We start from the raw sequence: 8,917 nt of genomic DNA on the forward strand, positions 1-8,917 counted from the left end.
GAAATCCATCAATGTGATCCACCATATTAACAAACTAAAAGAAAAAAAAAACATGATAATCTCCCTAGATGCTGAAAAAGCATTTGACAAAATCCAAACATCCATTCATGTTTAAAGTATTGGAGAGATCAGGGATACAAGGCACATATCTAAACATAGTAAAGGCGATATACAGCAAGCCTATAGCCAACATCAAACTGAACGTAGAGAAACTTAAAGCAGTCCCACTGAAATCAGGGACAAGACAAGGCTGCCCACTCTCTTCATATCTCTTCAATATAGTGCTGGAAGTCCTTGCTAGAGCAATAAGACAGTTGAAGGAGATCAAGGAGATACAGATTGGAAAGGAAGAAGTCAAATTATCACTATTTGCAGATGATATGATAGTATACATGAGTGACCCCAAAAACTCTACCAGGGAACGCCTACAGCTGATAAACACCTTCAGCAAAGTGGCTGGATACAAAATTAACTCAAAAAAATAAGCAGCACTCCTGTATACAAAAGACAAAAGGGCTGAGAAAGAAATTAGAGAAACAACACCCTTCACAATAGCCACAAATGACATAAAGTACCTTGGTGTAACCCTAACCAAGCAAGTCAAAGACTTGTATGAAAAAAATTTCAAGTCTCTGAAGAAAGAATTAGAAGAAGATATGAGAAGATGGAAAGATCTCCCATGCTCATGGCTTGGCAGCATTAACATAGTAAAAATGGCCATCTTACCAAAAGCAATCTACAGATTTAATGCAATTCCCATCAAATTGCCAACACAATTCTTAACAGACCTGGAAAGAAAAATTCTCAACTTTGTATGGAATAACAAGAAACCCAGAATTGCTAAAACAATCCTCTACAATAAGATCTTCTGGAGGTATCTCCATCCCTGATCTCAAGCTGTACTATAGAGCAACAGTTATAAAAACTACATGATACTGGCATAGAAACAGAATGGTGGATCAATGGAACTGAACAGAAGACCCAGAAATAAACCCACACACTTATGGACACCTGATTTTTAACAAAGATGCCAAAACCATAAAATGGAAAAAAGATAGCATCTTCAACAAATGGTGCTGGTCCAACTGGATGTCTACATGTAGAAAAATGAAAATAGATCCATACTTATCACCCTGCACAAAACTGAAGTCCAAGTGGATCAAAGACCTCAACATAAAACCAGACATATTAAATCGGCTAGAAAAAAAAAAGTGGGGAATACCCTAGAACTCATTGGTACAGGAGAAAACTTCCTGAACAGAACTCCAACAGCACAGGTTCTAAGAGCAACAATCAATAAATGGGACCTCATGAAACTGAAAAGCTTCTGTAAAGCAAAGGACACCGTCATCAAAACAAAGCAACTGCCTACAGATTGGGAAAGAATCATCACCAACCCTTTATCTGACAGAGGACTCATATCCAGTATATATAAAGAACTAAAGAAGCTGAAAAGCAGCAAACCAAGTAATCCACTTAAAAAATGGGGAACAGAGCTAAACAGAGAATTCTCTGTAGAGGAATATCGAATGGCAGAGAAGCACTTAAAGAAATGTTCAACCTCATTAGTCATTAGGGAAATGCAAATCAGGGAAAACAACCCTGAGATTTCACCTTACACCCATCAGAATGGCCAAGATGAAAAACTCAAGTGACAACACATGCTGGAGAGGTTGTGGAGAAAGGAGAACCCTTCTCCACTGCTGGTGGGAATGTAAACTTATACAACCACTCTGGAAATCAATCTGGCGCTTTCTCAGACAACTAGGAATAGCACTTCTTCAAGATCCAGCCATACCACTCCTAGGTATATATCCAAAAGAGGCTCAAGTACACAAAAAGGACATTTGCTCAACCATGTTTGTAGCAGCTTTATTTGTAATAGCCAGAAGCTGGAAACAGCCCAGATGCCCCTCAACTGAAGAATGGATGCAGAAATTGTGGTACATCTATACAATGGAGTATTACTCAGCAATGAAAAATAAGGAAATCATGAAATTTGCAGGTAAATGGTGGGACCTGGAAAGGATCATCCTGAGTGAGTTGTCCCAGAAGCAAAAAGACACACAGGGTATATACTCACTCATATAAACCTACAACATAGAATAAACCCACTAAAATCTGTACATATAAACATACTAAGCAAAAGAGAGGACCCTAACTAAAATGTTCAATCCCCATCCTGAAAGGCAAAGAGGATGGATATCAGAAGAAGAAGAAAACAGGAACCAACCTAGGAACCTGCTACAGAGGGCCTCTGAAAGCCAGAAGAAGAAAACAGGAAACAACCTCGGAATGTGCCACAGAGGGCCTTTGAAAGCCTATGCCCTGCAGACTGTCAAAGCAGATGCTGAGCCTGATGGCCAACTGTCGGGCAGAGTGAATGGAATTTTATGTAAGAAGTAGGAAATAGTAAGAGCTGGAGAGGACAGGAACTCCACAAGGAGAGCAACAGAACAAGAAAATTTGAACACAGGGAACTTCCCAGAGACTCATACTCCAACCAAGGACTATTCATGGAGATAACCTAGAACCCTGACAATGCAGCCACTTCTGATGAGAACTGATAGACTAAGATCAGAAGGAAGGAAAGGAGGACCTCCCCTATCAGTGGACTTGGAGAGGGGCATGCATGCAGAAAGTGGGGGAGGAGGGTGGGACCAAGAGGAGAGGAAGGAGGGGCTTATGGGGGGATACAAAATGAATAAAGTGTAATTAATAAAAGTTAAAAAAAAAAGACATTGGGGGCCTATAGCTAGGAAGTAGCTCAGTTGGTAGAATGCTTATAGCTCAGTTGGTCTAGCACACTTGTCTAGCACATAGAGACTGGGTGTGGTGATGCAGGCCTGTAATCTCACAATGGAGAAGTGGAGGCAGTAGCGTCTAACCTGGGATATGAGAGACATTGCTCAAAAAAAAAAAAAAAAATTACCGAAAATAGAAAACTCCCCAAACGGCCAGCAGCAGCAGACCACATAAAACGTGACGTGTTCATACGGCAATAGGAGCGATCACCCGGAGATCTGCATCAGACGCCGGTGTGAATTCTGTGGTCTACACAATGTTAAGGAAAAGGACCTGGGGCTGCAGAGAGGGCGCAGCAGGTAAGCACTGGCTGCTGTTGCAGAGGACGTGGCTTCAGCTCCCAGCACCTACAGCGTGAGTTCCAACAACGCCCATGTAACCCCACTTCTAAAGGCTACCCCATGCTTCTGACCCCCATAGGCGCTGGGCACACACACCAGGCATAAACACACACGGAGGTGGAGCCCTCAGACACCTAAGAGAGAAGTCGATTTTTAGAAGAAGGAAAGGATCCAGACACAAAACAAGTGTAAAGTTTATGTTCCCCGACTGAAATATGAAAACACGCGCAAGCTAACATGTTCGTTCAGAGCGGAGACGGTTAGGCAGGCCTCCGCAGTGTGGGTTGTTAGGGTGCCCTCTGGGCACAGGTGTTTTCAAATTTGTCAAAATTCATCCAGCTGCTCACTTCCCACATGAAGCCTTTTGCTAACATACATCACCCTTGAATGATGCCTTTAATGCATAATTCGGGTGCTGCCATGTGGTTACCCCAGAACAGCTGGTTGTCAGCCCATTCCAGCAGTCCTGGGGAAAGGCCACCACAATGCACAGCCTCATCCCTTCTGGCTTGGAAACATGGTGGCAGCGTGCTGGGAAGAAGTCCCATGCCAGGGACTGCTCATGTGACACCTTACGTAGACTTAGGGGGTGTTTCTAGACACTTTTACAGCAGTTCACCAAGAACGCAGAGAGCAAACCAGAGCCAGCATTCAGAGGGAAGTAGACAGGCCCATGAGAGATGGAAGGAGCCCTCTCCGAGGCTGTCACCGTTCAGTTCCTTCAGTTCCAGGACCCTCCACCTGTCCTAGCTGTCATGGCGGCTGGATGCAATTGCTTGAGTTATTACCAAGAAAACCTTCAAGCCATTTATTTACATCAAGAGCCTCTGTCCCTAGCAACCAAGCGCATCACAGCTAATACACTCTCCTGCAACTGAGTGGTAGTTGCCATGTTGGAGCACCTCTGAGCACTTGAGACGCATCTTAGTTAATGCTTAAACAACACAACACTGTCAGCGTGGTGCGACTACTACTTCCCAAATGAGAAAATGGAAGCCCAGAGAACTTAGCTTACTGGTTCGGATCCCATACCTGGGAAGTGGTAGTGCCAGGCGTTAGACTCTCTAAGATGCTTGACAGCTTAGAGAAGAAGGTGGCTAACAGATGCAAGGTGAACATATATGTGTGTGTGTGTGTGTGTGTGTGTGTGTGTGTGTGTTTTCAAGACAGTGTTTTTCTATGTAACCTTTGTAACCTTTGCTGACCTGGACTTGCTTTGTAGACCAGGCTGGCCTCAAACTCACAGAGATCCACCCACCTCTGCCTTCCTGAGTGCTGGAGTTACAGGCGTGTGCAACTGCACCTGGATATATATATATATATATATATATGGAGTTGGAGAGATAGCCCAGAGGTTAAGAGCACTGACTGCTCTGCAGAGGTCCTGAGTTCAATTCCCAGCAACCACATGGTGGTTCACAACCATCTCTAATGGGATCTGGTGCCCTCTTCAGGCAAGCAGGTGTACATGCAGATAGAACACTCACATAAAATAAATCTTTTAAAAATATATGTACATATATATATTTGAAAGATTTTATTTATTATGTATACAATGTGTGTTTGCATGTACACCTGCACACCAGAAGAGGGCACCAGATTTCATTTTAGATGGTTGTGAGCCACCATGTGGTTGCTGGGAATTTAACTCATGACCTCTGGAAGAGCAGCCAGCACTCTCAACCTCTGAGCCGTCTCTCCAGCCCACATATATATATATTTAAGTCACAAAGCTGTGTTCTTTCACCAGGAAAAGTATTTACAGATTTTATAAAAAATGTTTTCTTAGGGAGCCCTTGCTGGTGAGTTCTTCTTCCCCAAGTGGTGAGGACCCAAGAGAACCCTGAATGTCAGTCCTATGGGTGAGAAACTGATATCCAAAGCCTCAAGCTTTAGGGAAGGAGACACCCAGAGTTACTTCTCACGAGGACAGCGGCCACACCCACAAGCCACTCAGCAAAGATACCATCGGTGACGCTGCCAACCTTCAAAGAGCAGGGTTTTGTTTGTTTTATTTCGTTCTGTTGGTGAGTTTAAGTCCAGATAAGCACTTGTTATATCTGTAATACTCAGATTTTTTTAAAAATGCTGAAAGCCACCGTGGAAGTGTTTTTTTTTTTCCTTCTATATAGAAGTGACTGCAGTTTTGTGGCTTACAATTAGAACTGTGCACAACAATTTCTAGATTAGGCCACCAAGGTCACCCTTGTCTTCCCCAGCCTGTCAGCACCAGAGAGTGAAAAGGTTGGCCTCCAAGCTCCACAGGGCAGCACTCGTCACACTGCTAAAGGGCTCCCTCTCAAAGGCCCGGCTTTGATGTTAGGTTTTAAAAGTGGCTGGCTTTGTCTGCCAATGTTGGTGGAGCATTTGGGGTGGTGAGCAGATAATTTATGGCAAGAACACCAAGTTAACGTCAGCTTCCAGCCAAAGCACATTTTATTGTTTAAAGACAAAAACAAACCGTTTTATTTGTAGATCGGGGTGGGGCATGGCTAGTAAAACACTTCGCCAGGGGAAGTGGGAGGCTCTGGATATAGTCTTCAGAACTTCAAAACACACACACACACACACAGACAGACACACACAAATCACAAACACTATTTTGTTAAGTCGTTAACATTATGTCATAGTATTGCCTTGTGGCTATGAAAAAAAAAAGAATAAGTTTTATAGCAGCTTCCTTCCATTTCATTTAAATCTGTTGTCTGCATTAAGGCCTCTAACCTGAATTGAACAAATAACAACAGTCACTGTAGTGGGGCTCAGTGTCAGAACTTGCAAGACCCTCGGTTCCTCTCCAGCTCTACCCAGTGAAAAGGTAAGAGGAGGCAGGGTGGTGGCTGAATTCCAGCTCACATTTGTACACTCTAAGCCTGTTCTCTCACACCAGGAAGTTCTCATCCACCGAATTAAAAATCCAACCGCTTGATACCTTTCACCAACAAACATCTTGTGAGGAAAAGGCCTCCCAGTTGGCAAAATGTCACAGAGCTTTTGTTCTGTTTGTGTTTTAATTTAAGAGAAGTTTTCATACGATATATTCTGATCCCTTTTCACCCCTTTGAACTCCACCCTGACCCTGACCACCCACCCAACGGCACATCCTCTTTCTAAAAAAAAAAAACAAGCGACAACAACAAAAACAAAGCAGCATTCATATATGCGTGCACGCACACACAGAGAGAACAAAATATACATACAAGCAAAAGATCAATAAGGCAAAACATGCTCAGACGAAGCCACTTGAGACAAAGTCTACAAAAACTCTATTGAGTTCCTTTTGTGTTAGCCACCTGTTGCCAGACGTGGATCTACCCTAAGGTGTGGTTAATTCACTCAGTGAGACTTCATTGAAGAAAACTAAGTTTTCCTCTGCAAACCAGTATCAATTGCAGATAGGTTCTTGGTTAGGGGTGGGAGCTTGCTGGACTCTCTGCAGGCCCTATGCACACCGTATCGGTCCTGCTGTGTTTGGGGGACACTGTCTCTTTAGAGTCATCCACCCCCTCTTGGCTCTTAGAATGTTTCTGCATCCACTTCTTCATAGCTCCCTGCTGCATTCCTAAGTGACATTCCATTTAGGACTGAGTGCTACGACACAGAGGTTCTTAAGGTACGTCAATGAAGTTGGACATGGTGGCACATGCCTGTAATCCCAACACTTGAGAGGCAGGAGGATCAGAAATTCAAGGCTAGCCCCAGCTACATAGCAAATCGGAGGCCAACAGGAGACCTTGTCTCCAACAAACACATACATCAATAAATTTAGTTCATTTTTATTTATGTGTGCGTGTGACTTTATGCCACCTGTGGTAGATACCCACAGAGGCCAGAGAAGGGAATAGGAAACCTGGAGTGACCGGTGGTTGTGAGCATCTGATGCGCTGGGAATGGAACCCGGGTCCTCTGCAAGAGCAACACATTCTCCAAACTACCGAGCGTCTCTCCTGCCCCATCAATGATTTTCTTAGCCAGTATGGCTACAAAATCAAAGTTCAATGTGCAGTTTCCAAAAGCAATCACACCATTCGCTTCGAAAGGATGAGTCACTTGTTAACATCTGGAGCTTCTATCTGAGGGGCAAAAGTTAATAGTTTCTACCAACCAGAATTTCAGAAAGAAAAAAAAATATGTAAGTTTTAAAGTAGTTTCATAAAGGCTTGGAGCAGCAAGATTTTGCTGGAGAAAATTTCTATTTTCATCAATATTGCTAACATTAATTCTCAATCTCAGTGGTGGGAACGTGACTATGTAGGAGCCAAGTAACTATCAGAACAAAAGAATCCCCATCCCTCCTCCAACCCAAACCACCAGCCAGAAATATGGTCACGTTTTCGTGACTACCTCCGGACCATATGTGACCATATTTCAACGAAGTCACCAGCTTGAGGAACAGAAATATAATTATCCAAAGTGCATCTCTGACAGAGACTGTTCTCAGATGTGCATGATTACATCATGTTATTAAGAGGAGCTTATCGGGGCTGGAGAGATGGCTCAGTGGTTAAGAGCAATGTCTGTTCTTCCAAAGGACCCAGGTTCAATTCCCAGCACCCACATGGCAGCTCACGACTGTCTGTAATGTCAATTTCAAGGGATCTGATACCTTCACACTAAATATACATAAAATAAAAATTTAAAATAAAGAGTAGCTTATCAACTGAGGTGATGAGGAGACCACTCAGAAGTGAAACCCTTGAAAGAAACGATGTAATAGAAGTAGTACATCAACTTCATGCGACACATACATATGGGAACTCTGTTAAAAGCCACCATGTATGTGTGTTCTTCATATGTGTTATTTACATCTATCATGGTGATGATGCGTGTTGTCAGTTTGACAGAGTCTACAATCGCCTGGAAAATGGGCTTCTGGGCCGTGGGGCATCCTCTTGACTGAGTTTCCTGTTGAGGAATGACTCACCTTAACGTGAGCAGGACAGTTCCCTGAGCAGGGGATCCTCCACTGCTGCAAGTGGAGAGAGAGGGCTGAGCGCAGGCCTGCAAAGCATTCAGGCTCCTGTTTCCTGACTGGATGCCACGACAGCTGCTTCACGCTCCAGCTGCTTCACACTCCAGCTGCCTTGACTTCTCTGCCATGACGGACTGTGCCTTGAACTGTGTGCTGGGATAAAACCAATTTACCAGGGACTTTCTCACAGGAACGGGAAAGGTAAATATGCTGAAACGGTGACATATCACTTGATTCAGGCTTAAGCAGTGCTTTCAGGTCATGAGTATATGTTGATTGCTCTCTCTGCATATGTCAACCACCTCAAGGTCTTGTTTGCTTGTTTCGCTTTTACCACGTGATTCTCAGTCATCTTACAAGCTACCGGGTAGTTCCCAACAACAGTTTGTGAACCAAAATAGGATGAAGTTTTCGTCACTTACAGATACATGAGAAAGGCAAGGACACGTTAGTATGGCTTTTTTTTTAAATTTTGTGTGTCTGATTATTTGCATTCATGTATAGATGCGCACCACATGTGTGCAGTGCCCACAGAGGCCAGAAGAGGGCATCAGATCCCCTGGAAATGAGCTTACAGATGGGTTGTGAGTTGCCATGGGTCCTGCAAACTGAATCTGGGTCCTCCGTCAGAGCAGCAGCAAGCGCTCTTAACCACTGAGCCATTTCTCCAGCCCCATTAGTTAGTAAGTTTTAAATAAAGTGGGCTATTTAATTAAGAGGATGTCTTTCCTTCTAAGACTACATCCTTCCCCTTTTAAGGTCAAAATGTGCTTTCACGGAGTGACCCTGGTAGTTGATG

Source organism: Meriones unguiculatus, chromosome 9, assembly GCF_030254825.1.
Source record: "Meriones unguiculatus strain TT.TT164.6M chromosome 9, Bangor_MerUng_6.1, whole genome shotgun sequence".
Taxonomy (NCBI): Eukaryota; Metazoa; Chordata; class Mammalia; order Rodentia; family Muridae; genus Meriones; species Meriones unguiculatus.